Below are 9,479 nucleotides of genomic sequence, written 5' to 3'. Positions count from 1 at the left end.
TAGTTTGCCATATCAGTTGGATCAAGCTGAGGTTTTTTAAGGAGTGCCTTCACCACTGCACTTTTCCAGCTGTCGGGGACTGATCCTTGTGCAAGTGAGCAGTTGATAAGCTCCGTGAGTGTAGGGGTGATAGCGGGGGCCACGTTTTTAAGAAATCTCAAGGGTGCAGGGTCTAAAGGAGATCCGCTTTTTATTTTATTCAGGGTTGCTTCCACCTCGTTAGGCGTTACTGGCCTGAATGTCTCAAGTTGGGGACGTATTCCCGTCTGACCGGGGGGCTGAGTAATATTTCTGCGGGTGGGGGAGCTAGGAAGAGGGAGGGATGTGAGGATACGGGCGATTTTATTGTTGAAATATGTGGCTAGGTCATTGCTTCTGTCTACCTGGGGGGTGGTGGACAAGGGAGAGATGGGGACTTTCAATAGCTCCTTCACGATGAGGTAGGATTCCCTAGAGGAATTTGAGGCTTCCTTTATCCGGGTGTCATAGTGGGAGGCTTTGGAGAGCTTAATAGCAGTTTTATAGATTTTGACTGAGGAGTGGTAGGCCTCTTTGCTGGCATTATGCCAGTCTTTTCTCCAAAGCCGTTCGGCTCTTTTACAGTTTTTGCGGAGCTGACGAAGTTCTGGGGTGAACCACGGTGCCGTAGTGATTACCAATATCAAAAGCCCAGTGATAGAATAAAGACAACCCAAAATACATAATTATTATTTGCTCTGATATTAACCCATCCAGGCATTCTGGATAGCCAGTAAAAGTTTTGAAAGAAGGAAAAATCAAACAGGACTATGCACAACACTCCAAACATTTAGTTAACATGCAATAACAACACTAACCCCAAATGTGGTATCTATAATACTATTTCAATTCAACAGTTGAGCCAAAAAAGGATGTGAAGGGACCAAGACCAAACATATTGGTCAAAACTGCTCAAGGAGATGCATGGAGTGCATTCATGATGTAAGCATCCTGGAGACAATTTTCAATAGTGGAGATTATTTAGAGAGCTGAAGCCACCAAAACCGTGCAGCTATCACCATCTTCATCCCCCATAATGCCTTCTGAAAGGCTATTCATGGAGGTTACTGCTGCTGACTCAATGTACAGTCACTACTGGCTTCTTGGTTAGATATTTTAGATATGAAAGGTAAAGGCATATATCAGTGAAGTTTGGTACTGTGTATTATTCACATCATGAATTGCAAGCGAACTATATCATCTGGGGCTCCTGGGATATTTAAACCCACTCTGAATAACGTGTCTCCATTTTGTCACAACTGTCTAGCTGCACATAATGGATGTTGAATATTGTGATTCTATTGGTACCTTGGCCTTCTAACTTGTTCCCCACGAGTACTTCTACCCCTCCCCCTGTCCTACCTGGATAGAGTCAGAAGTAAATCCTAATCCTACCCTCATTGAAGGAGCTCAGGTGCAATTCATAGGTATTATGGGGTCGATTAGGATGGCGGACGGACAAAGTCCGTCCGCCATCCTGTCTGGGGCAGGGACCGTCCGCCACAAGGGCGGAGATACCGTGCCCCGAATTAGGATGCACCCGCCACAGTGGCGGGTGCATCCCACATTTTTAACATTGCGGCCGACGGTGCTGAAAGCACCGTCCGCCGCAATGTCAAAAATGCATGTTGTGCATTTCACAGCACAACATGATCTGCACCGCGCGGTGCATGCCATGTTGTACTGTGAAACGCAGGGGGTACCATAGGTACCTCCCCTGTGCACCCCCCACCGCCCCTTCACCCTCGGGCCCCCAAAGCAAAGCCCGTATGCCTTTCCATGGTGGCATTGCCGCCACGGAAAGGCATCTGCATCCGGCCATCGTAATATGGCTGGCGGTGTCCAGCCATATGAACCCTTTTCTGCCCCGGCCGCAAGGCGACCCGGGCGGATAAGCGGCGGACGGTGTTTCTGTCCGCTGCGGTCCCCCCCATTGAAATATGGCGGGGGGAGGGGAAAATTTGTGGTGGACGGGCACAGATGGCGGACGGATCGCCACCACCTGCATGGCGGTGGCGATCCGTCCGCCATCCTAATCGGGCCCTATGTTATTATGCTTAGTCGGGAACCCCTATGTTATTATGCTTAGTCGGGAACACAATGTGGAAAAAATCAATAGAATAGGCAGCAATTGGTGAGCATTGTTGTTAGCTAGTGCCACTGGCTTGTACTGTGATGCACTGGGGCTATGTCTAGTAGTAGCCTAAACCCAAATCTGTCACTTCTCAGTGCAACCTTTTAGCTAGTCACTCATCCCTTCTCCTCACTACCGCAAAGTGAGCCCTCCACTTTAATTTAATTCTCCTTGTCAGGGTAACTACAAGGATGGCTGTGGCTCTTGCAATCAAGTAGATGCTCCTAAGCTTCTGGATGTCTGAAGTGATCTATCTCAGGATCTCATGTCCAGTCACCAGATTTTCCTTGTGTCACCAACCTACGGTTGTAAGGTCAAACTGACCATGAACTCGAGCAGCTAATGTTCGATGGATGGTTTACATTTAGGCTATCGGAAAGGTCCTCTGTTGCTTTAGGGATGGTCCCCGTCTTGCTTGAAGTGATTCTATTGCACGTGTTTCCATTCTTCCTTATTAACAAATGTTTAGATAAACAAAATTCTAAAGGTGAGTTGTGCATTACACTTTTATGCTGCAGCTGCTTCCTCCCATGTATCACGTAAACAACTACATGACCCTTACAGGCACCTTGGCACAGTTCATGTTTGCTGTGCACAGGACTATGAGATGACCATCCATGGTTTCCACATCTTCACTTGTTGTGCAGTGAACCTCAGCTGTTGCTGCTCAGAAGCCCATCTCCATATGCTTGTGCCCCACATTGCAGCAGTCTTTTATGTATGTTTGTGAATTATGACTTGTGCTTGCTGTTATGGTTCAGCTCATTTATTCTAACATTGTTCCACACTGAAGGGATTCCAAAATGTGACCTAGAATGTGGACAGTGAGGGCCTGATTCACAAAGGGGCTTACGTGTAGGAAGGTTACAAGTGTGGCGTAGATGCACTCATAACTTTACTACACGTAAGTCCCTTTGTGAATCAGGCCCACAGCATAGAGCTGCAGGTGCTTAACCCACTGAGCTTTCTTAATGAACCGATCTCTTTGTGGACTGGTGAAAGAGGAGGCAATTTACAGCATTGCTGTGCAGAGTTCCTTTCAGTGGTTAAGATTCTGGGTTCTTGTATGTTTCTATAATTCCACTTTGAATTTAAAAGTTCACAATTTATTTGGAAAATATTGAAACCGCTCAAAAATACATTGATTGAATTATAATTGAAAGAAAACAGTTGTCATCAATGATTTTCACAAATGATCTACTAATCATTAGTGCCACTGATGCATAATCGCTGTTTGCCCAATCAGATAAATCACAGCATCATCAGAATATGTGGTGAGCAATAATATGGGTGTTAGCGGACAATAGCCACACGTATTCTGATGTTCCTGTATGTTCATTTTAAATGTTTACAGCAAATGGTGCGTAATTATGTAAAGTGGCATCATGGCAATGATTTCAGGAATTTTATATAGGTAACGAAACGTAAAATTCCGAAAATCAAACAAACTATGCCCACTTAATTTAAAGTTCACCCAGGCCTAATCAATGTATTATTCTAATGTCTGTTCTATAGTCTTTGCTCTGTACTGCACTTGTGTGTTGTTCAACAATCTGATAGTTTCTTTATGAAAAGTGATATAGGTAGCAATTATAGGAACTGTGGAGCGTAGGTAAGCTTACACAATAAGCACCACATAAATTGAATAGGCAGTCTTCATGAACAGGAGTGAGCCTCCTGCATTGAGTAGCAAGCTATAAGGTACGTCATTGGTCTGTTTGAAATTGATAAAACTACACATTTAACTGCACATTTATTTTAACGTCATCCAGGGAAATTGATTTTGTCAATATGTATAGGAAAAATGCCGCAGTCATTTTGAGTGATACAGCTGTGGATCTTTGTACAGTGAGACATTTAATTGACTTTGTTGACTTTGCACTCACTGTGTCTTCAAAGACTCAAAGTGAAGTCATTGTTTGTTATGTTACTTTCTATGCCATTACTTCGTATTATGTCACTTCTTTTAAGGTTGTTAGGTTAGAATGTTTATTTGCCAATGCTTTCTTTTATTTAAATGTCTTCCTGTAGATGTAGTGTGATGTCTTTTGTATGCTAGAAAAGTTTATTGGGCATTCCATGGGTCCTGTAAAGTAATCTATGGCTCACTTTCTAAAAGGCTTGAAGCTGCCCTGAATAAAACTATCAGGACTAGTAGCCTTACCAGGTGGCACCAAAAAGACTATGCTCCATGGAGATGTGCATGATAGCCTGCCCACACCTACTATATCAAAGAAGCCGTACTTGATTTGTAAAAGAATAAGTGCCATGGTCCAAGGTTTTTCTCAGAAGCTAGAAGTCAACACTGCAGAATGTTAGGGTTGATGTATACCAAGGATATCTAGTCTGGATTCCAATATATGCACTTACATACACCATCATACACTTTCACCCTTTACCTCACTCTTTCTTGTTCTTTTTAATTCCTATTTCTCCATTTATTACTGATTTCCATGTTTCTCTTCCTCCTTCTTTCCCACTTTTCTGCATTCTTTTCTCTTGATCTGGGTTAAAGTCAGATTTTAAGAATTCAAAACATTACCTCTCCAAGGCCATCTAAACAACATACAATGGGCATGCAGCTACCCTGAATTGTTGCGCGCCCTACAAATTCAATGTAATATTAATAATAATAATAATAATAATGCACATCAAGACGATGTCAGGAAAAGCGAGTAAGTGACAAATAAATACCCTTAGGAGGATCCGGAAGCCTGCAATTTAAACTCTCAACACCAATTCACTTGTCCGGGTCCCCCCTAGAACATGTCAACTAATTTGGCCTATGCAGAGCCTCTGTAATTGCATGTCTGCTATGTCCCATGTGATCAGTAAAATATTGGGCCAAGTGGGAGAGAATGGGAAAACTTGTAAATTAAATAAAAAGAAAACCTAACTGGCTCAGGGTGTGTGTAGCCTGCGAGTAATGAGTAATGAAAAGTACCAGGAGAGGTGTGGCCAGAAGGTCTCCAGCTGGACGAAAGCCCCACAGCATGCAGGGGCAACCTTGCCAATCCTGGGGGGGTTAGTAGCATTCTGAGGTGGGAAGTGTATGGGAGGCCAGTACTCCTAATGTGTACTCTTGTACACCCCGTCTCCATACCAGTTAGCAGATGCCATCTCACCCCCTTATAGTCCTCCCTAAGCAACACCCTGTCTTCTGCCCTAGCCCACATTGTGACATCTCTCACTCAAGTTTCTATGACAGACCCCACTGTAGACTTCCAGGCCATCGCAACTTGTCTCTTGTCTAGTATAAGAGCCAAATCCTGGAGCCTAGTGCTCACCTTCCAAGGTAAGGGGATAGGAAACCTCCACCCCTCAAGAGACATGACTATCATACATGGGAGTGTGCAAAACAAGTGAGCTGTCAATTTTTGGACTATTGCACTCCAGAACAGCTCCAGTGGGACAGCTCCAAGTTATGTGACAGAAGCCCGTGACTGGGTGCTGACATCTGAGACACCCTCGTGGCTTTGTCCTTAAATTACCTTGAGTCTGTGAGATGTCAAATAGGTCATGTGGACATAGTTGAATTGAATCTGTTTCAGTCTCACATTCCTGGAGACCTTTTTGTTATGTGCCATTATACTACAGCATTCTAGGTCTGTGAAATCGCATCCCAACACACCTCCCCACTTGAGCCTGAGTGCCGCCAAGGTCCTCCCCACCATCCCATTCAGTGCCCTAAAGAACTGTACTACCAGGTGTCCCACCGATCCCACAGACACCAACAACTGGAGCAGTGGTGTGTGGGTTGCCAGCCTCTCCCAACCCCCATCCCAGAGATCCCCAGAAGTCTGTACCAGGACTTCATTGGTCAAAGATTGTCCTGAGGGCAAATCGCGCTTGGATGTCAATTCCTCAGATGGGGTTAGGGTGGCTAAGTGATAACAGTCATCGACGGTCACAAGACCAGCCTCCATTCAGTCCGATAACTGAAGGGCAGTTAAAAAGGATATTGGTTCTCCATGAGTCAATCCCACAATTGGCAGGGTAGGCGCATACAGAGGCGTACCTCTGGTCTTCACTATACTGCGCTACCAGCACATTAGGGCCACCATCAAGAGTGTACCAGGATGTGGAATGACAACTGCCTGCTGGAGCAGCCCTGCCAAGAGGATTCCCCGGTAGAGCCAGCCCCAGGAGGCCCAGTTTGTCCTGGTTGGCCCCATCAAGCCAGCGGGCGACCGACTGGAACTGTACCAATAAGAAGTATAACTCAAAATTGGGAGCCCCCAGTCCTCCCTCATCTGGCAGATGCTGCAGAGTTTCCGGGGACAATCTATGGTGGCACACATCGCAGATCAACTTTCAAAGAAGAATATCTAACTACCTGAACCAGGAGGCCAGCACCCCAAATGGGACATTAACGAAAAATAGAATAAAGGAGGATGCATTACCATGTTGGAGTTGGATATCCAGGCCATGATTGGCAGCTTTAGAGATCTCCAGAGTGCTCCTCCCAGGTTACCCTCCTGCAAATCATCCAGAATCTAATATACCTGGATACCCAGATACTTAAAAGACATGGGAGACCAGGTCAGACCCAGTGGGCTAAGTGGTCGCTGGGCCCCCTGTGTCACCGGGTGCAGGCAGGTTTTGGTCCTATTGACCTAATGGCACAAAAGGGTCCCAAACTCCAACTGCCGTATCACACCCATTGCATTAGCAGCACGGTCCGTCAAATAAAGCAGGAGGAAATCTGCATAAAGTGAAATGATGTGTTCAATGCCCTCCACACTACACCGCTGCCTCTGACCACCTGATGACAAAGTTCCTTCAGAGGCTCGATGGCCAATGCACATAAGAGGGGGATAATGGGCAACACTGACTCATGCCCCGATATATGACATATTGTTGGGATATCGTAGAGCCCGTCTTGACCCTTGCCATCGAGTTGAAGAACAGTAGATTAACACATTTTACCCAGCCCTCGCCCAGCCTCATTTGAGTAATGACTTCAATCAAGAAATCCCATCAAACCCCATTGAAGGCCTTATCGAGGTCTACCGACATAAGCATAGCTCTTGGTAGTAACTGTGCCTTGGGATTATACAGGCCAAGATAAAGACGTCCAATGTTAAGGGAGGTACTGCGGATTGGGCTACAACCTTTTTTATCCCAGTGGACAAGTGCCAGTATGTGAGGTAGCAACCAAAAGGTCAGACTGGGTCAAAGTCTGATGATGACAAATAGGCTGCAGTCACTAAAAAGTGAATGCCAGTGGCCTCCACCTGCCACCATCAACTCAAGTTAAGCACTGGGGGAGCTACTTCTTTTTAATATTATATGCTTGAGCATGTTCATCTGGCTTACTCGACAGTGCTAGTTGGACCCAGTTCTTTGCCGATTATGACTGGCATCTAAGACTTCCTTCCACTGTGTGGCACCAATCAAATATAATTGCCAATATACTATCTGTCACATTTATAGTGTCCAAATTAGAATTTACACAGATATCACAATATTGGAGTTAATAAAAGAAATTCTACAATGTAAAAATATTTTGTATACTGATAATTAGAACTCAATATTTATTTCGATAATATTTATGAAGAAAGATATTCTGACACACACTCTCTGTGTATTTAGCATATAAGACAATGCCTTACCACATCCTGTGGACCAGCATTTGTGTGGTGTTACTTTCGTTCTCTAAGAGATGAGTGAGTGGGTTCTCATAAACATATGCTGCCTTTTGTAATCTTGCTTTACATATTGTGCATTTTAATCCAAGTGTGTAAGACTAATGACTTTGTGTGGCAAAGACAGCATTAGTCTGACAGCAGTCTTGACTCCATGTCTCTTGTGACTTTGCTCAGCCCATCCTCTTGGTGAAAAGTGTAGCCTGGGGTTGTTCCAAAGCAAGCCAGACAGAGTGTTTAGACTTAGCCGACTGACAGCTTTTTCTATCTTCTGATGAAAACCTATTCTGAACAATTTAATATATCTTAGCCACTTATTAATATTTTGGTGATTTCTTGTGAATCTCAATTTCTTGCTTAGGACTTGACGGCGATCTCATACATTATTGTATTTTTTCCACTCAGAAGTATTTTAGTATTACCACTTGGCATGTATCCTTCCCACTGTTGGCATCAGACTTCCATTGCAGTGTCTATGAAGGGCTATTTATTTAGTCTTTCTATCTACCTTCTTACTTTCCCATCACTTTTATTTTGTATATCCTGCTATTTCCTCTCCAACCCATCTTTATTAATCACTCTACTGTTGCTTGGGTCTCCATTTCCCTCACACTTTCAAAACCACCTACCCATCTATTAGTGGCTGGCCATTACTATCTAGTTTGCTAGATTTCAAGGACTACCATTAGAAAATGAACACTGCAGATGCACGTTTCCACTGTGGCTATGGTTGAATGAGGCTGCTTAAATTAAATATTTAAAAAAAGAATTCAGACATAGATCCATAACCGCTCATAAATGTGGCAGCCATCTTTGAATTACTTTTCTTGAAGTTTAAAAAGCTTCATTCAAACATGGACACCACTGACACATGTATGTTCATTGTGGCCAGTTTTAATGGAGTTTTGTATATTTACATCTTTTTACAAATCACAAATGATAATTAGGGGTGGGCAATAAATTCTCCTCCGCTGGCAGAATTTGCAGTTTTGCCCACCTTGCATTCCGCTTGGAACGCAGAGTTCTGGCAAAACTCCATCAACAACAGCATGGTGTTTTTTCTTAGGCACTGCTTGCCAACATTAAGTTAGCAAGCATGAGCATGAATTTCCATGCTTCTAGCATGATTTTTGGGTGCTAGAATAACTCATGTGAGATTCTCAACGCGGGCGGTCGCAGCAGGCCACGACCATTCGCGTTGAGAAAGCTGCTGCCCATGTAAATAATCTACTCACGCGGTAAAAAGAAACGGCGCCATCTGGCACACCATGTGGTGCTGTTCACGCTGATTTCACAGAGCAAAACAACCTACCAGTTCTAAAAATCATTGCGAGCAGCAGGACGTGCAGAATACCACTCGCTCTTGGAACTCTGCGGAATCTCGTGGAGTTTTTAAGTAACTCCATGGATTTCCGCAGAGTGAAACTCTGCAAGCACCGCCCACCCCTAATGAGAATATCATGTTTGAGAGCGATATGTTAAGTTCAGAACAACCATTATAAAAACAGCAAAATATAATTTCAAGCGCTTACAAGTAAAATCAGTACACTGCAATTTAGCTTATTGAACTAGTAAGTGTATATTTTTTAAATATGTCATTTGTAGGTTTTATGTAGATTTTGAATTCAAAGACCAATCAAAGTGAAATTAAATAAACTTTCATGAGAAACCTTAATGAC

The sequence above is a fragment of the Lissotriton helveticus genome, chromosome 7 (genome assembly GCF_964261635.1).
Source record: "Lissotriton helveticus chromosome 7, aLisHel1.1, whole genome shotgun sequence".
In the NCBI taxonomy this organism is placed as follows: domain Eukaryota; kingdom Metazoa; phylum Chordata; class Amphibia; order Caudata; family Salamandridae; genus Lissotriton; species Lissotriton helveticus.
The sequence above is the reverse complement of the archived record's forward strand: the minus strand, read 5'-3'. Positions refer to the sequence as shown.